The following is a 20,386-nucleotide window of genomic DNA, read 5'->3' as shown; positions in this document are numbered from 1 at the left end:
TGTTAGAGTTAGACTGTGAAGAAAGCTGAGTGCCGATGAATTGATGCTTTTGAACTGTGGTATTGGAGAAGACTTTTGAGAGTCCCTTGGACTGCAAGGAGGTCCAACCAGTTCATCCTAAAGAAAATCAGTCCTGGGATTTCTTTGGAAGGAATGATGCTAAAGCTGAAACTCCAGTACACTGGCCACCTCATGCGAAGAGCTGACTCACTGGAAAAGACTCTGATGCTGGGAGGGATTGGGGGCAGGAGGAGAAGGGGACAACAGAGGATGAGATGGGTGGATGGCATCACTGACTCGATGGACGTGAGTCTGAGTGAACTCCGGGAGTTGGTGATGGACAGGGAGGCCTGGTGTGCGATTCATGGGGTCGCAGAGAGTCAGACATGACTGAGCGTCTGAACTGAACTGAACCGAACACCTGAGCTACTGCTTCCTTCTCTGTGATCTCAGTTCAGTCGTTCAGTCATGTCTGACCCCATGGACTGCAGCACGCCAGGCTCCCCTGTCCATCACCAACTCCTGGGGTTTACTCAAACTCATGTCCATTGAGTCACTGATGCCATCCAACCATCTCATTCTCTGTTGGCCCTGTTCGCCTAGAGAAGCGCTAGGCACCTAACAGACGCTCAGGAAGTGCACGGAAGGAGCGGAGCTGAGGCGTCGGTGCTTGGTGCTCCAACACCGCCTCGAGGGGATCTAAGCCCACCGACGACCTCTGAGGCCCAGGAGGCGTTACCAGGTAGCCTATAAATCACAGAAAAAGAGGCCACTCTTGTGCTGCGATGGCACTGTTCTGCCAGACTGGCCCCTCGAGGACTGTTCCAGTCCCCCCCTCTCCGGCCACGTCCTCACTGCTCTTCCTGGCTCGGGGCGCCTCAGCTTTGGTGGGACTCATGTACCGAGGGCCCACAGCGCACACAGCCCCTCTCATGCAGGGTGAGCGGCCCCAGATCCTTTGCTCAACTCAGCGAGGCCACGGGGCGTCCTCCCCACCCCCAAGAGCTGCTTCGCAGAGGCGTCTTCACAGCTCGCGCCAGGGACCCCAGCGCCTGCCCTGACTGCTGGCCCCACACCGTTACTGAAGCCTTTGCATCAGTCCCCAGGGCTGCTAACGGCTAACACTGAAAGGCATTCCTCCAGAGCCCCCTGCCTGCTCATCCAGGGCTCCGGCAGGCCTTGCCTCTTCTGGAACAACGACTGTGGATTCAGGCAATCAAGGTCAGAAAAGTGCACGCGCCCCAACTCGGGCTGGCAGGCAGGCTGCAAATAACCAAATTACCCAGTTCAGAGCGAGACTGAGCTGCCGAGATAGGGTCGTTCGTTTGGAAGCCCGCAGATGGTTGTGGGTCTGGGTGCCCTCAGGAGAGGAGCCTATGGACAGTTGAAGGGCTATAGGAAAGGAACTGGCCTTTCCCCAGTGTGGGGGAAGGATTCTAAGACAACACTCAAGGGACTTCCCTGGTGGTAAAGTGGTTAATTAAGACTTCGCCTTCCAATGCAGGGGGTATGGATTTGATCGCTGGTGGGGGAGCTAAGATTCTACATGCCTTATTGTTAAAAAGCCAAAACATAAAACAGAAGTGATATTGTAACAAATTCATTAAAAACTTTAAAAATGGTCCACATCAGGGGGGGAAAAAAAAAGACAGTGCTGAAGATTCCACCATAAGCTGTGTGTGTAATCAGCTGGGCACTGGCTGTGGGCATCTGTGAATGTGATAGGATAACACACAACCCAGTGGTTAGGTTATGTCAAATGGAAAAGGTGAAGGGATCCTGCAGAGGTACTTAAGGTTCTTAATTAGATGATTTTGAGATCATCTAGGGGTGGGACTGACCTAATCAGGTGAAAGTCCTTAAACCAGGGAGTTGGTTGGCCCTTCTTGAAGAAATTCTCCCACTGGCTTTGAAGAAGTAAACTGCAGCTTTCTGAAAGGGCCTGCGAGGGGGCTTGCAAGGAACTGAGAATGGCTCCTGGTGGCCGGCCAGCCAGGGAACGGGGCCTCAGTCCTGTAGCCCAAGGAGCTGAATACTGCCAACCACCCAAACTCGCCTGGGAGACGCCCTCAGGAGGTGCAGCCAGCTGACCCTGGACAGCAGCCAGTGAGGCCCTGGGCAGAGAGCCCAGCTACCCAGCTCCCAGACCCAGGACCCACAGACCGTGAGATGTTCTATGCCACCCAGCACCCAGACCCAGGGCCCAGTGCCCAGACCCAGGACCCACAGGACTGAGATGCTTTATGCTACCCAGCACCCAGACCCAGGACCCACGGGACCGTGAGATGCTCTATGCCACCCAACACCCAGACCCAGGGCCCACGGGACTGTGAGATGTTCTATGCCACCCAGCACCCAGACCCAGGACCCACAGGCCCCGTGAGATGTTCTATGCCATCCAGCGCCCAGACCCAGGACCCACAGGACCATGAGGTGTTCTATGCCACCCAGTGCCCAGACCCACAACCCATGGGACTGTGAGATGCTCTGCCACAAGGTTGCGGTAATAATGTTACACAGCAATAGATAAGAACTACACCTGGGTTTTAGGGAGGCCACTATGAGTTTGCAGGCTGCCTCCTCCAGACCAGAGGGCTTCTGCCCTCTCTTGTCTCCCTCCACACCTCTACTTAGGGAAGGCTTACGGGTACTGCAGTGTAGCATGGAAGCTCTACTCATAACAAAAGTCCCAAAGTGTCCTTACTTGTGAGTGAGGGGCTTGAATCAAAGGCTTCTCAACATTTTCTCCAGCTCAACGTTCCATGATTCTACAATGGAACCCCACCCCTGGGGGCACCACATTGAGTGGTTCAGAAGCAACTAGAGCTGGTTTCTTAGATGGGATTCAAACTAGGCCTGAATGACCCAAGGTGCCCAAGCTTTCGTCTCCTTATCTCCATTAAAGCACTTTAGAGTATGTCATTTAAATGGGTTCTGTGAACCCATGGCATGAAATTTACATTCATTGATCTATACCAGGGCACTTTTCCATCAGAGACCCTCCCTCCCCCTAGTTTGGGTTCTTTCAGGTCCAACTTTATCTTGTTTTTGTCCGGTGAAGGGTGGAGAGTTTCAGCCACTCACCAATACTGGCTTCAGAGCAGCACTGATGTGCTATCAATAATGTTTTCCAAAATGACAGGAAGGCCCCCATGAAGTCAGATATATGGGTTCTAAAATGGAGTTGTGTACCATCATTATGCACCCCACATGCTCCCCTTCCTATTTTTTTTGCCACCTGGAGACTGACGTTCTGTGCCGACAGCTGCAGCATCCTTCCTGGGACTGCAAGAGCTGCCACCTCCCTCCCACTCCCCAGCTGGCAGGCTGGAAAGAATTATTCCCTCTCTCGGTCCTCACCCCATGCCATTTTATTTTTTAAATGTTAACAACAATAAAGTGGGACTTACATTTTGGTTTGGTGCTTGAAAACAAACCGTTTGATTCTGTCTGCTTGGGGCCCATGGGTGCAATCAGCCTTAAGATCACAAGATGCCACAGAAAAATGGTTCTCCGACTCCTTCAGTAAGAAACCAGGAGCAGCAGGACCAGACAAAGCGCCTGACAGATGCTGGATGGGGGAGCACAGATCACGGGTGGGTGTGGGCTGGAGAATGTTTAAGGATCCACGGATTCAAAGATGTAGTGAGCTTAGAGAGAGTGGGAGAGAGCTTAGAGAGACCAAAATGTAAGTCCCACTTTATCATTGTAGGTAGTGGGGCCTGGGACATGAGAGGGACAGCCCACTGCCCTCAGAGAGGGGTTACCGTGAACAGAGCTTAGACTTGAAGATAGACCTGGATGAGAATGTTAGTTCTGCCATTTTCAAGCCAAAACTTACTGACCTTAAATTACTTACTGAACCTCAGTTTTCTCAACTGTTAAATGAGCCTAATAATACCTTGTAGGTTATCATGGGAATCAAATGAGATGAATGTATGCAAAAACCTTAGCTTAGTGACTAGCACAGAGATGCTGAATAAATGAAGGGTTGTAATATCTATGTGCCAAAGCTGGAGACAGCTGTGACCCTTGGGGTGTCTGGAGATGGCAGTTTGCAAAATTGTAGCAGTCATTCTTGATTCTCTGCCTACATCACCTTGGGACTCTCCTCTCCCTTATATTCTATGACAAGCACCTATGTGCTTTAGGGGATTTCTGCATTCTCAGGAGTAAGCTTGGCATCTTGCAGGGCTGGGTGCAAGTGGCACTTAGCCACTTAAGGATGGGAGTTGATACATAAGTACTCCCAGATTCCATGCCCTTCAGGTGGGGCAATTCAGGCATATTGTACGCTCCTTCTGAGAGAGGTCCTGCCGGGAATGAACCCCTGCAGGCAGCACTCTGCTCTCTGATGCCCCATGGGTTGGCTTCCTTCCCATTTGAGCTAGCCTCCCTGCACACCACCCTGCTTCCTAGGATCACCTCCCAAATAGAGTGTGGCATCCTTCTCCCGGACTCTGCTTCTAGGAGGACACTACCTAAGAGAGCATTCCGATGAAAACCTTTAGAAGCCTTTGCATTTTCCTTTTTCACTTTGGGGGTTCAGTAAACTAAAGCTGCTGCAAGACTGAACAAGTGGACAGCTCTTCTGCCTGGGGTCTTATCCTCAGGAGCCTGCCATCTGCCATCTGAAGTGGTTTGAGAAAATCAACAGCCAGGTTTCAGGATACTCTTTGGAAGTGCCTGACCAGAAAGTGGGGTGAGCCAGACATCCCCTGCTAATCTGCAGAAGAGCTAAGATGAAGTTTCTGGTGGGGCTGCTGTGAGGTCCCGATGCAGGTATCTGGCTTGTTTTCCGTGGTGCAGCAGCACCGCTGAAAAGCCTTCAGGGTTTTTCCCACTGCCTCCTCCCTCGGGTTCCCATTTCCAAAGCCCTCATTGGATAGTGGGTTGTCTGAGGGCTGCTTCTACCGTTATGGGGAGCTTTTGCAATTAGAGGACAAAGCAGGGTTTTCTTATACAGAGGAGACTTCTGGAAGGACAAAGAAAAAACTTCAAATACAAATTCACTGAGACAAGCCCAAGTGAAATTTCAGATAAAGGAACATCATCACAAAACAGTAAGAAACTGATGTTTTTCTCCAGTTGGAGCACAGAAATGCTTACTCATCCTCAATGTTCAGAGCAGAAAATTTTCCCTTTGCCTCCTGAATTGACTAGACATCTGGCTCTGTGATTTCTTGGCCACCTTGGAGAGATGCAGTAAAAGGTTACAGTGCCTTCTTGACTCAAGGATATCCAAGCTTAGGCCAAGGGCTCTGACTCTGAGGCTGAGGAAGGGACTGAGGCCTACAAGGTGACAGGGTCATAATCACACATGCCCAAGTTCCCTGGTTTGTGGAAATTAGTGGAAGCCCCCAGATGGACAGGCAGAGCCTAGAGCCCAGCCTGTGGTGGTGGAGTGGTTTCTGTGACTTATGCTCCCAAGATTGTTGGGGGTTGTGGTTGATAATTTTATAAAAATGGCTGAAATAATTCCCCTTTTGCTATCTACAACCTTGGGTGGCCCCTCACTGTATGTTTGGCCACGTGACTTACTTTGGCCAATGGGATGATAGTGAACGTGGCCTCAATGGACTTGGGAAATGTGAAACATGGTGGCCTGCCCTCTCATGCTGTTTTTGGATGATATGTGGTCCAGTCACTCCTACTGCCCCAGCCAAGAGCCAGGACCCACCACCATTCACAGAAGTGAAGACATCACGGACCAACAGGACCCTAACCAATCTACTAGCTGAATAAGAAACCACCCAGGTCACCCATAGACCCATAAGTGATCAGAAATGGTTGCTGTTTCAAACTACTAAGTTTTAAGGTAAACTGTTTCATAACAAAGACTAACAGCTTCAGGGTCTCCCAGCTGTCACTGGTACCTAGATGGCATGTAGACCCCCCTTGCTCCCTCCATCAGCCTCCTCCCACCCCACCACCAGGAGGGTGCAAACCCTGATGAGTCACCAGTAGAAATCTTAGGATGTTTTCATATTACTTTACAGCTGTTGAAAATATGTCAGAATATTATATTCTCAGCACCACTATGAAACTATGGTAGTTATTGGACCAAACATTGTTACTTAATACTTAAAAGATTATATATTGCTATCCCACAATTTAAATATTTTGATAGCTATACTTTAGTTGATTTCCTATGAAATCCTAAGTATTCCATTTCATACATTAAAACATATCACCCTGCAAAGGGATCCAAAGACTTCCTTAGATTGCTAGGAGGGTCAGTGGGGGGGGGGGGGGGGGAAGCTAACTCTATTCAGATTAAAAATCAAAAACAAAAAACCTTGGTTGGCCTATTTAATACAACCAATCTAGTCTCCAAATACTAACATCACTTATGAAGACTAGGAAAAGATAACCCAGGAAAGTTCTAGCTGTATCTGATTCTGACAGGGTCATAGAATCACCAAGAAAACCACTACTTTTAGGTAGTAGAAACAAACTCAAATGCCCTTACAGGCTGGGAAAATAATAGATGTGTGAATTGAAGCCGGTATATAAAGACATTCAGTGCTAGGCTCTGTGGCAAATTGAAACAGAAATACTCTGTGTTAAGGCACTCAGATTTAAAGTGTTTGCAAACTCAGCATTGGCCCAATAAAGCAAGTCTGTGGACAGTATTAAGCCTAGGGGTCATTAGCTTGTTAACCATGGATTAAAAGCAAAACCAGCCATCTGATCAGTCCTTTTCCTTGAGCTGGCACTGTCATCACCTTAAGTAGGTAGCTCATGTTTCCCAGGGCAGTCAAATTTCTGATGCCTCAGTTTGCATAGCCACAAAATGGTTACTTTTTAAATAAATCACTTTCCTTTCGAGAGCTGTCATGAAGTTAAAAAATTAGGTCATATCACAGGAAGCAATTTGTAAAAAAAAAAGTCTTTAAATATTGGTTTTGGTTTGGTTTGGTTTAGCCGCTAAGTCGTGTCTGCCTCTTGCAACCCTATGGGCCGTAGCTTGCTAGGCTTCTCTGTCCATGGGGTTCTCCAGGTTTGGTAAGTGACCTGATAAAAATCAAGTCTGTGCATGTAGGACACACTGCGGCTTATCATACCGACCCTGAACCTGGTCTCCCCTCAACCGCACTGTGTGGCTCCAGCACATAAAACACAATCCTGCATGATGCTCACACTCACAATCAGTCGACATAAGCTGGGCACCTGGCCCAAGCTGCACCAGCCAGAGCTGTTCTGAGATCTTTTAACATGGGGTAGAGACAATAGAGGGCAGACCGTTTTCAATAGTGGACGTGCAGGGAGCACAAACGAGGCATCCATGTTTCCGGTGTACGGAGAGAGGAGCTGACTTTTCAAGGAGAGAAAGTGCAGTCAGCGCACAGAAGGAAGCACTGCCACGAGGCAGCAGGAGAGCCTCGGAAGCACTGCCACGAGGCAGCAGGAGAGCCTTGGAGGTGCTTAAACACTAGGTTTGGGTGGTTCCTGAACTCCAGCAACCTCTCTGTCCTTCTCATGGTTTGGCTGGTCAACATTTACTCAGACTCTTTGAGCAACCATTCATCTCCATTTTTGCCTAAATAACCTATATTTGGGCTTTTCTGTCATGTGCAAACCCCAAATAGACACAAGCAATATAGCCAATCATTTTAGGATGCTCTACCCGGCAGCTCAGAATCAAAATGCTCCTCAAATGCTTTTATAAATGTTGGGTCACCATTTGAAGGCTGAGACCTCTGAGGGAAACACAGACTGAGACATCTCCTGAGTGGAGAGGAAATTTGGAAGAGCTGAGGCAAGACTGGCAAGGAAGAACAGGACAGAAGGGCACTGAACTGTGAGTCTGGAGTCCTGCTTAACGCTCACCTGTGGCTTGGTAAATAATTCAGCTCTGAGCCTGGTCATCTGTTATTATTTTTTTTAATGCCATTTGTACATTCTGCCGTAGCTCAAACCTATGGTTCTGTGTGAGCTGAGGACAGAAATCACACAGATCCTGATGTGAGCCATCAGGATCCTTTTTCTAAGGACAGTTGGTGCTCTGATCCAGAGGAGAAAACAAACCAGTGCGGGATGAGTGGAAAAGGTCAGGCTCCCTTCTTGCACCTGTGGCAGTTTATTGAGGCGCCCAAAGCAAAGGCATGGAGAAGCGCTTCATTCTTTGTGGAGTGGGTACTGTTTCCTCTCTGGTATCCTTCGGAGGCTGCAGGCTGGAAGTGCAGAAAGCAGGGGCTACTCTGTTGTTTGGCGAGATGGTGAATCTTTCTAAGTCTGGGGAGGAAGAATCTAACAGCCAGAGACTGTTGCCGGGGGAAAAAGACAACAAAGGAGCCCAATTCCCCACCCAGGACCCCTGCCTTCATTCTGTGGACTTTTGTCTTTCCCATCCTTCAAACTCATTCTGATGGGCAATAGCATCCACATATTATTAACTAGGTCAGAAGAGTGAGTGGAGACTTCTAACCAGGGGCCCAGGACAGGACTTCTCTCTCCAAATACCTAGGCACACAGCTTTTGGGTGGCAGAGAACAGGGGAAATGCCTCATTCTCATCAGACCCCATTTAAGATCAGTGTGAAAACTTGAAGGACCTACTAAAGGCTATTGGTTCTCAAACTGCAGCATGTATCAGAATCACTTGGAAGTGATGAAACAGGAAGACTCTTGCCCCATCCTTGAGGTTTCAGACTTGGTGGGATGGGATGGGGCCTGAGAACTGCATTTCTAACAAACTCAGGGGACACTGATGTTGCTGGTACAGAGATGGCAGTTTGAGAGCCAGTGTCCCAGAGTAAAGAGCAATGACTGTGGAGGGTCAGCAGTATTGCGCTTGGGATCTGAAAACTCAAGTTTCCTCTCTTATTAGCTGTGTGGAAGGAGCATCCATTCTCTGCCTCTCAGACTTGTTCATTCCTCCCTCATCCCTTAAAATGGGGACCTTCACTCTTTGGGAAGATAGTTTCCACCATGCCCTCCACTCCTTCCTTGATTTGCCCTTCCAACACCCAACTTAAGTGCTTTGTAAGATGGGAAACAGGCAGTGAGCAAGTAGAGCCCAGTCCTCCATTTGGCTTTTTCTTTTTCTTATCCATAGAGAGGTTACGTTTTCTGCTCCTCCAAGCTGCAAATCTTCTGAGGCATGTTCTGCATCTTGGGAGGGATAAGAGGGAAGCCGGGACCCAACATATTCTTGCTGTGCCTGAGTACACTTATCTCTGAAGCCTTTCCTCCTTTTGTGAGTCTCAATTTGCAAGAATTCCCCCAAAATGTAAGGTCGCTGCTGCATAGAGAATTGTTTGGGAGCATTTCCCAACTTTGGAGGGAAATCATTCTGTGAAAGCAGGCTGGAGCATACCTTTTGTAGTTCACATGACTTGTTCTATTATAGATTTGATTTTATATTTATTGGTTTTCATGAATAAAGGTAAAGGTTTTGATGAGGTGACGCATGAAGGAATCTCGTCCCTGGAGCTGGCCACAAGGGAGTCTGTGTTTGTACCTCTCTGCCTATATATTATGTGCATATACAAAAACACACTTGCCCACGTACAATATTTAATACGGAGCCCAATGGTCCCCAGCAAAAATATTAACACTCAATACAAAATGAAGCCAACAGACGTAGCTTCAGCAACAGTTCACTAACTTACAGCAAATTATGTTTTCTTAAGCTAAAGCAGAGCAGGGAATTTTGCATATCATCTCTAATTCAAGGGCCTTAACACCCAAGGCCTTAAGCAAGAGGGGACCAGTGCTTTGATAAAGCATAGCCCGAGTTTCTTCATTTCCAAAAGCTATCCTGAGACTCACAAAGCCATTCCCGAAGCGGAGGTGCTATTCAAAAGCATTTGAAAAATCCTTCCACAAATAGAAAAACCAAAGACTGTTGACACGTTTTCCCATTTTATCGTGCATGCTGCTGAGGATAAAAGAATAATGTGGTGGTATGACCTGTTGTTTCCGTAAGCAACACCCACACTACAAAGAGGAAGAGAAGCACACGGCCTTTACGTGGCCTGCGATAAAGAACACCGGATGTCTGGCACCGCAAATGGTGGACAGCGGAACATGGTGACAGCAGGTCCTTCTTTCCCTGGGGGAGGTGACGATACTCCACAAGCTCAGCGCCACATAGCATCATAAGACGCATGCAAGGCAGCCGCTGCTTTCTTCATACAGACAGAACACTGAGGCTCAGCCCAAGCTGGGCAAGTTGGTCAGGATGATGTAACTGAAGCGGCAGGGATGGGCTAGGCATGCAGCCCTCTGACACTTGATTCAGTGCTCGATGAGTTTCTCCAGGTAGCGCGCATCACCATATCTCACCTGAGCTTTTTCGTCCAGAGGACAGAATTCTTCGGATTTTGCTGACTCATGTTCTGTACATCAGAGCACATTTTCTTTTTTTTTAAATTTATTTATTTATTTATTTTTTTCAGAGCACATTTTCTAAAAGAAGATCTCAATGTATTGGGTACGACTCATGAGAAAATTCATAAGGTGGTAGGGAAAGGCATGGGCTTTGCAGTCAGAGAAACAAAAATTCCAAAGACTTTTAAGGTTGCCATGGAAATTAAATGAGATAACGTATGCCAAGGTCTAGCACAGCTACTATGGGCATGCAACAAGTTAGTTACTTTTTTCTGGTGGCCAATAAGTGGTGCCTCCACTCAGTTGGGGAAGGTAGGGCACAGAGTAACTGCTCAGTGGTTTTAGACTTGTCTCAAGAGGACTGGCAGGGGCGGGGGCGGGGCATGCAAAATTCAGTGCTGCGTTGGTAACGGCTTTTTCTTAATGATTGTTGTTGTTTAGTTGCTAAGTCATGTCCAACTGTCTTGCAACCCTGCCAGGTTTCTCAGTCCATGGGATTTTCCAGGCAAGAATACTGGAGTGGTTTGCCATTTCCTTCTCCAGGGGGTCTTCCTGACCTGGAGATCAAAGCTGAGTCTTGTGTTGGCAGGTGGATGATAAATGGGACTTATTTACCACATCATGTCTCAGGTTATTTTTCTCTCCTATGCAAGAGGACACTGGATGTTTGAAAGGACAACTTAGAAATTATTGTGTTTGGAGGACATTTTCTCAGAAGTTAACTCAACATGGAGAGTTCTTATATACCAGGCCACCACTCCATCACAGAAGCGAGCAAAATGCGTGGCCTCAAAAACAAGAGTGAGCTGAAGCCACCGATCTATCTCCACTGACTGTATGTCTCAGTAAACATGCGAAGAGAGGCAGCAAAAATATCCTTTCTATCCTAACGGAAAGTAAAGAATTTCAACAGCTTATCTATGTTAAACAGCTTGGCCTTATATGTGAAACTGGCCTAAATCACTCATAGGCAATATCCTTCATGTTCTTCAGTGGTTTTTCATATCTGAATATAAACCTACTTTTAGTAATGTTTTTCTTGAGATTCTTCTGATTCGTCATTAGCATTTTAACTCTTGACTCATAGGTGATAAAACAGTGGGTCAGAAAAATTAATTATTTGCCAAACTTTGGCAGCTAGTTGGGATGAACAAACGTAATTCTTTAGGACACAATTTTATTCCAACATTTAGGGTGAATCTGTATTTCTGAGTTGTTCTGATCATCATATCTGATCAATAAAAGAAAAAATTACTTACAGTGGTAGAATTCTCTGCAAAGGGGTAGCTGGCATCCCCATTCACTCATTCTTTTCCTGTATACCTGGTGTGTGACAGGAATTGTTACAAGTGCTGAGGATTCAAAGATGGTTAAGACACTGCCCTTGGTCTCAAAGACCTTTATAGTCTGTTAAGGTAGAGAAATTCACAAGTACATAATTACATAGCAATGTGATAAATCTTATAAGGAAGATGGGGGCATTGCTTATTGGTAAGAAGAGGTAGATTCTGAAAAGCAAGAGCTGGGAGATCATTACATTCTTCTGTGTATTCCTGAATCTTTGAAACTTGTTTAAGGGAGTTTTCAGAGGAGGGGAGTGGATTGGCTTGGGAGGTACTGTCACCTAAAAGATGTTGCTGTTTTTCTCAGTCACTCTATTCTTACTTTGTGCCATGAATTTTATAGTTGGGACTAGGTTTTCTGGCCTAGGAAATACTATGTTTCTTGAAGCCTGACCTATTCTCCCCATGAGTGGTGGGGAATGGTCTATATAGGGAGAGATTGGGGTACTGCAATATAACAGGAATATAAAGGACATTTAGTGATATCCTAATTTGTTGCCACACAGAGACAAATGTGCACACAGGCATATCTTAGATATTTACTAAGTTCCTAGACGGCTAAGGATGGTTCTTAATTTACATTCTGCTTATGATGACAACCTTTCCATGGACATTGATCACTGAGTAGAAACTTTCAATCAGTTGCATATTTTGGACAGAGAGCCAAATGCTTTTCTAAGTTGGGTTAATGTCCTTGAGTCTAAAAGGACTCAAGGTGAATTGTGTCTTCTAAAAGAAAAATACACCAAGAACAGATGCCCAGCGAAAATACACTGAAGGCAGAATCACGTATGTTTTATTCACTGCTCTATCTTCACTAACCAGTACTGCTTTCCTGGGACAAGACAGATGTTCAATAAATATTTGTTGAATTAGTGAAGAGTGCTATAATGACAGCTGATTTATGTTTTAGGAGGGAATAGAGGGATAGTCACTTTGAAATTGGAAAAAGTTCATATAGTCAGCAATTTCTCAAGCATAAATCAGGAATACTATCTTGCTTTCTAGTATTATAATGAAGTTATAATGGACTTTCCTATGAAAATGAAAAAATTCACTCGATGGAACTATTGCATATTGAAACCTTTTGCCAGTGTTCTTCCTAGCAGATTTACTGGCATTTATTTCTCTCTACTTTCTGTCTATGCTGCCGTGTGATTTGCCTCTAACTAGCTGTCAGACCAACCTCAGCAAAATTTAACAAATATACTGCTTCACAATTTGTCAGTCACTATTCTTTGAAACTGTACAGAACATGAATAAAAGAGATCAGCAATTTGGCTTGAGATTCTCCATGGAAAGGGAATTCTGTTCAACTTGCAGGACTCTCTAAGCTGCACTGAGAGATTTCTCTAGAATAGGGATGAGGCAGGAGCACAGGGAAACTCTGGCCTCTGGGGGCAGCTGAGAGGCTTTTGTTTTCTTACATGTCATCAGCAAAGGACAGAAACCGCTCACTCAAGCCTATAGGCATAAAAAATCATCTCCCAAGTTCAAAAGCTATATCTAGGGTCATTTGGATATAGAAAATGATGGGGAAACTGGGACAAGATAGGCATTTTGTTGAATCTGGAACCATTCTAGACGGAAAACAACCTTTTCTTCAAGTATGAAATGGACCATTTTGGAAAATGAGGTGAGCGGACAGAAAGTGCAGTCTCAAATTAAGATATGAGAATTAGCCATCTCTGGGTAATATAACACAATAGTTGCTCACTTGTGTCTGACTCTTGCCATGGACTGTGGCCAACCAGACTCCTCTGTCCTGGAGAATTCCAGGCAACAATACTGGAGTGGGTGGCCATTCCCTTCTCCAGGGGATCTTCCCAACCTAGGGATCAAACCTGAGTCTCCCACACTGGCAGATTTTTACAGTCTAGGCACCAGGGAAGCCCCTCTCAGTAATAGGAACCAAATAAAATCAGTAACAAAAACCCAACAATAGAATAAAAGATAAGTAAGTTGTTTTAATTTTCCCTTCACAGGGATTATACTTCAGCTTCTTTTACTAACTAAGAGGATCAAATTTATTTTTCAAAACCACAGAAAGCAATTCATAAACCTAGCGCAGCTGTCATTCAGCACCAATCCAGTCTGAGCATTGTTAATTCACTTTGAGTTCCTCCAGAATGGTTGTTAAGCATTTAAAAGGAAGCACTAACACTTGAACAGGATTTTTCCCCATCTCTTTTTGGGGATACAGATTTGTTCTTCTCATTAGTTAATCACTGCTGAAACTAACCTCTGTGAGTCAGCAGTAAGAAAATCAGTTAGCATCTCCTCTTGTTATCATGCTTTACTTTGACGGAAAGATGCTGAAGTCTGCAGTAAGAATGAAGTTATAGCAACAAGGGGAACAAGGCTTTTCTGGAACTTGTGAATTTAATCCACACATGACTATGAATTTAATTAACATATATTGTACCGCCAGCTGTAACCTCTGAACTTTAAATCTCATAGCCTTTAAAGCTTCCTTCTCTCCTAGTCCCTCATCCTTGAAACTTTTTTGTAATGTTATTTCAGCGCCTTCTCCCAATCCTCCAAATTTTATTAGTTTTTGAGCTGGCTACTTAAATCATGTAATTCAGTTCATATGAAAATGTTGCTTTTTAAGTACTTATGATCTCACAGACTCTATAAAAAGCTTCTGTCTCCCCTTTTCTAAGAGGTAGGAGAAGAAAGAAGAATGAGGATATAACAGCTAATCAATTGCTTTAAATGAGGCAGAAGTCATGATCAAAAGGGGGTTTAGAAAGAAAAATTTAAAAACAGTTAGGTGGGTTGAAAGAGGAATTATAAAAAGTTTAGGCAGGTTGAATAAAACAGTCTGTGCCAGACAGCAATAAATCTGATTGAGAAGGAGGGGAGATCCCCCAAAGCAGTGATGACTCAGATTAGGGCTTTGAGAAAAAAGTCAGGATTTCTTAAGTCTGACCAGAAAGGCCTCAGAAAGATGATGTCAAAGAAATTATTGAGGGGGAAAAAAGAGAGAGAAACATTGAGGAGCAGAGGGGTGGTGGATATAATTAATGTTACACTGAGAGAGGCAGTCAGGTCAGTTACTGAAGTGGTATTAGGCAGTAACCTCAGAGACCACCAGGTAAACCGTCTCAGACTCACCCACCTAGACTTTTCACCACTGATTTCATTAACTTCATTAATATGGTAAGGATATTGGAAAGCATTCATTCAATTCTGTCATTCAGTAGATGGAGAAATTGAGTTCCAAGTGGAACTCAGTTCCACCATTCAATAGTGGTTGAATGATTCATTTAAAGAAAATAAAAAGCAGTTGCTTTGGGTCTAAATCCAGAGCTCCTGGCTCCTGAGCAGCTAGCATCCTTGCCATCACGCTCTGCCATCAAACTGAAAGGGGAAAGATACTGCAAACAAACAAACAAAAAATCATGGATATTCTGTGCCCTATTTCTCCAACATGAAAAATGTAGACGCTGCAAGAGGCTGCAGAGTGTATAGCTTAGACTCTGAAATCACACGGACTGCATTTAAACCTGGCTCTGCTCTGTAATGTTAGGCAAGTTATTTAGCCTTTCTTCGCCTCAGTTTCCTCTTCTGTAAAATGGAAACAATAATGGTACCTGATTACAGGACTGTTATGAGGATTCAGTGAGCTAGCACAGGTAAAAGCTTTTAGAATTAGAGGTTCACTCTTCTCCCCCACAGACCTATTCTGATTAATCACTGCTTTGGGTATCTCTGTTCTCAGATTTATGGCTTACTAAATGTTATCTAATATCATATATGAACTGACTATGGTTTATCATTTATTTAGACATTAGAAAACTGCTTGGAGTTTTATATTGGGCGAAGTGCTTTGAGATCCTTGGGAAGAAAATTATGTACAAACAAGCAGCAATGATAGTAATTCTGAAGAGTTCAAAGTGTAGACAGCATTCTCTGGAAATTTCTCTGAAGCCTCTTTCCTCTTGTAAGATTACTTTTTAAAAAACCGTCTCCACTCACCACGTTCTGCTTCCTCAGCGCTCTGTCCTATCTCCTCCCTTCTACTTAATAACTTGGAAGGCCCTCTGCACTCAGTTTAATAACCATCAGTCTGACCTTCTAAAGCATCAAACGTCACTATCTGCAATTTTGCCCCAGGGAGCCAACTTGGAAATCAACATGTTATCCTAAGGATGTCTCTCCTGTCAGTGTTTTGGTGAAGAACAGATGAGAATAGTCCCTTGACACTTCTGAGCGAGAATTGAAATAGCAACAAGATCTATGTCTGCAACTGCCATTTATTTTTCCACATGAAGCCACGGACTATTTTGGGTTCAGCAGTTCCATCAGAATTTGGAATTGTGAAGCTCTGCTGTGAGAGTAGCAACCACAAGATTAAAAAGAAAATGGGTATAGCTCAGACCTCAAGCAAGCCCTGGAGTGAGAGTAATCAGCAAAATTCAGCTAGGATGCTAGGATGGTAGGGAAAGAAATATGATATACTACCCACCTTACCTCAGTTTTTCAAACTTTCATCATAGCATCTTGTATTCCTTCTTTCCTTTCTTTTTTCTCCAGTTTTGGCCACTGGGAACTGGTTCTGTGTGTCATGCTGCCTGAAGCATGAATAGAAAACCTGGCCTCTTTCCCCATCTATCCAGTTAGTATATTTGACAATGCAGAATACTCAGAGTCCACAAGAGTGTTCCACATGTTTATTATTCAAGTGTGCCTTCTGGATACCTCTCATCCCCAGATTTCTGACCCGATTCTGAACCTTCTTGGTAGACATTCATCTTGAATAATTTGTTCCAGTCAATAACTAAAATTTGAAACTTACAATTAACTTCTGGGTAGGACTTAGAAGCCCATGTGTATACTGCAGGATGATCTTTCTTAAAATGTATTATTTTTTGAGATATCTGGTTTCCTTTATTTTTTTATTGGAGGAAAACTGCTTTACAGTATTCTGTTGGCTTCTGCTGTACAACAGTGCAAATCAGCCATCATTACACATATTTCCCCTTCCTCTTGAGCCTCCCTCCCCTCCTCCCATCCCAGCACGCTAGGCCCTCCCAGAGCACCAGGCAGGCCCCCTGCGTTACACAGCCACTTCCCGGCTATCCATTTTACACACGGTAGTGTATATATGTATATACACGGTAGTGTATATATACATTTGTCCCACTCTCTCCTTCTCCTACAAGCCCATTCTCTATATCTGAGAATATTCCCTCCATGCAGGGTGATCTTAACAGATGACTAAATGAGGACTGGTTATTATTTTTTTAAATTTATCATCCTTTATGATAACACTTTGCCACTGTCTATTCATGAGAGAATGCAAATTTAGTTCCATTCAGTCAACAACAATTCCAAAATGCTAAAAAAAGACATGGCTACTTTGTACATCAGCTTCTGCTCAGAAATCATCTTCAAAGGATAAAGCACTAATTCCTCAGTGTAGCATTCAAAGCCTTTCATAGATGGCTCTAACTCACTGTTCTAGCATATTCCCCTTTACAAGCTTCCCACTCCACCCAAATGGATGGGCATTTTTAGGGTTTGCTGAGCATAACTTGAGCCTGTTTAACTTGTAGTCCTACCTATGCTGTAACTTTTACTTGGCAGACTTCCCTCCACCTCTCTCCAACCTCCAAAAGCCAGCTCAGGTTCTGTTTCTTCTGTCAAACCATTCTAGTCCAATGAAATATTGCCCTAAGAATTTTCATTCCTTACTTTTGGTCACATTGACTTAGCAAATAATTATATACTCCCTCATGATTTTCCTTCTACTGTTTTATTGTATTTTCTTTCCGGTATTATTTACAAATGTTTGGTGTTTATTGTTTTCATTAAGAATACTAGATGTTAAACTTCTTGAGGTCAAAAACCATTTAAGCATGAGATTTTATATCTTCAGTGGGGTTCATTTATGCATCTGCTGCTCACTGATTGATCAATATCTTTCAATCAGGTTTGTCTCTGCTGACAAGGGATGACATTGCAGAAATGTATCTAGCACTGAGGCTGAAAACACCAATTTTCTTCCCTTTATAGAGCTGTAAATCAGTTCCATGATGTGAGAAAAGGTTTATTCATAGTGCATCATATAAAAAGCAGATTCATGTATTTTTAATCCTTCATATCTTCTTTCTCAACTTCTCTCTCAAATTATCTCTCACTTCTCCTGATCGCCAACACCTACACGATCTGCTGAAGGCTGCCTGCTACAAGAGGAGGTGCTACTGGCAGACACCTCAGTCTTCTGGTCGATGGTCAAGACTTAAGCCTTCAGAAGTGTCTTTATATAATCTAATTCAGGGGCAGTTTGTACTGTGTTTGTGCATGTGTGGTCATGCATGTCTAACAAAGTGAAAATAAGATAGTGAATTCTTGGGAGATTTTACCATGGAGAGGTTAATAAGATTACAAATTGTTTCATGTTCTGAACGCCAAGGTGGTAAGGCAGAAAATTCCAGCGAGCAAACAGGCAGGGGCCATCAGAAGGTCTGTGTTAATGTTTCTTGGCAAGTCTTTACATCCATCTGCTTCTGCCTCTTCTCACTGTATTGCCCTGGATTTTTTAAATTTAAAACTTAAGATAGGAAATATCTCGATTTTTTTCCCTGAAGCTTATCAATAATGTAAATGTTAAAATTCATGTTTCAATTACATTTCTGTTTAACTTCTCAGTAAGCCATTAGCTCCATAATTGTGCACATCAACACTTCCTCCCAGATCTGTGCCCTTTGCCAGCTTCACTGCAGTCCTCTACCTCTGCCCCACCATCCCACTACAAACAAACCCAGCAGTAATTACTAATGACCAAGCACGTAATTCCGGAAGCGTTGAGCTTTTTCATTTGTCGCAACTACGCAGAGAGCTGTCTGGACATGCAGCATGGAGTCAAAGCATTTTTAAAGACTCCTAGCCATCTTGTCTCCCCTCCTCCCATCACTAAAACACAGTTGTTTATTTCTTCTGTAGACTGCAGAGTTATAAAATTCATCTATGCAGTTACATACACTTCAATAACAATTTTACATTTGTATCCAACAACAGTTGAATATATACTTACATGGAACCACATAGTTATCCATAAAAAACTGTAGAACAGTAGTAAATAAATAGCCAGGAATGAAAAATACTTTCTCTATGTGGATAGGGCATTTGAGCACCTCTAGCATATAAATGACTGGACTTAATGACTAGCCCCAATATAAGATCTTATTTTAAGGCTTTTCAAGGGATCATGCTAACATTTATTTAATATGTGGTATCTACATTCTTACACATGATGCTGTTACTCTTATTTAACAACTACTCAGGGAGCACAGTTTTGTTCCTGGTCATTTTATATTGATTTTTGTCTATGCCAAATGGCTGGAAATATCCCTGTAACAATTTTTGTTCACTCAGAGGCTCAAAATGTCAGAGTAGAAAATAGTTAAAGTACTTATCACTGCCTCAGCAAAATCCCGCAATGCTGTAAAGGAAATTACAGTAGATCTTTAGGTCAGAGTCCAGTTTCAGTCTAACACTATGGTCCTTCCATCTGCATCACACTGAAGGGCACGGTTGGATTCTCCGGAGGAAAACCAGTCTTAATGTTGTCAAAGTCAGAAAATTATCCTGAGATAACCAATGTCCATAGGAAACACTTCCTCTCATTCTGAAATCATGGCCAAAGAGGTTAAATCTACACCCTGAAAGACCCATAATATTTCTTACAGATGTATTTTTATGGGTATGTGCTTCTGTTCATGCCTAATTACAAAGATAAAGGAGAGGAAGAGGGATTCATTATTGAAGTTGATTTCGCTTAGTTCAATTACCCCCATATTTTTTTTTATCAAATAGATATATGTCAAAAGATATAACACTCCTATAAAGAGATCGTGTTGCCATCTTCATATATACCCTTATCCATGACCACCTAGGATCTGTAGACAGATCTATTTTGTGTCAATAAATAAAACCCCTGATTTCCTACTGGAAGATAAGTACAGATCTTTAAAAATGTGTTTGTTTTCTACCTTAAAAAGGCGGGGGGTAAGGAGAGGGAGAGAGTAACACAGAAAATTTCCATAAGTAGACTTTTTTCTGAAGCTATACAGGAGCTAAGCATGGGAACTGGTAATTGCCTGCAGAGGGGTCCGGTAGGAAGGATTTATTTTTCCCTTTTAACCTACTATGCCTGCTCTATTAGGGATATCCGAGAGATCGGAGTCTCAGAGAAGCAGTTTGGCCTGAAACCTCTAGCCCTGGCCAGGCGTCTCTGCCGCAGGTAGATGAGGCGCTGTGGCCGGACCGCTATCCGCGGTGCTGAAAGGTCGCGGGCGCCAACGCAGTCCCCCGATGTTGCTGTCCAGGGTGCTGAGCGCGGGCCGCCGCAGTCCCGGAGGCGAGCCCGAGCCCCCGCCCCCGCCAGTCTTCCGCAGAGCCCTCCCACCCAGCACTACCCGCCCGCCTTCCGCCAGCCTGCTGTTGACGTGGAGCAGGCGGCATAAATCAAGTCTGTGGGGCATGGAGGCTGCTGTGGCGGCTGCAGCTCAGCTTGCCCGGGGCGGGAACTCCCCTTTCTTTCGCCTCCCAGCGCCCGCACCCTGCCTTCTACCTAATTTCTCCCTGGATAACAGCGCCCTAACGACAGCAGTCATGATAATAAGGTCAGAACGACAGGGTTGGTTTGTTTTCATCTACAGAAGGGGGGGTGGGGGGAGAATAAAAACAGCAGCC

At 44.4% G+C, this 20,386-nt stretch overlaps 2 protein-coding genes across 3 annotated transcripts in view; one reads left to right on the top strand and one right to left on the bottom strand.

Annotated features, from left to right (window-relative positions):
- The window catches only part of SNAP25 (synaptosome associated protein 25), an 84,636-nt gene that overhangs the window by 63,769 nt on the left and 481 nt on the right, over positions 1-20,386 (bottom strand). The window lies entirely within an intron of this gene.
- The window catches only part of LOC138416911 (uncharacterized), a 161,206-nt gene continuing 160,935 nt past the window's right edge, over positions 20,116-20,386 (top strand). The window contains exon 1 of one of the 2 annotated variants that reach the window (XR_011247890.1): positions 20,116-20,316. The gene's annotated coding sequence lies outside the window, so the exon portion shown is untranslated. The remainder of the gene's footprint in view (positions 20,317-20,386) is intronic. The other variant, XR_011247885.1, reaches the window with a different exon arrangement.

Source organism: Ovis canadensis, chromosome 13 (assembly GCF_042477335.2).
Source record: "Ovis canadensis isolate MfBH-ARS-UI-01 breed Bighorn chromosome 13, ARS-UI_OviCan_v2, whole genome shotgun sequence".
Classification (NCBI taxonomy): Eukaryota; Metazoa; Chordata; class Mammalia; order Artiodactyla; family Bovidae; genus Ovis; species Ovis canadensis.
Note: the sequence above shows the minus strand (reverse complement) of the source record. Positions and strands in the feature narration are given on the sequence as shown.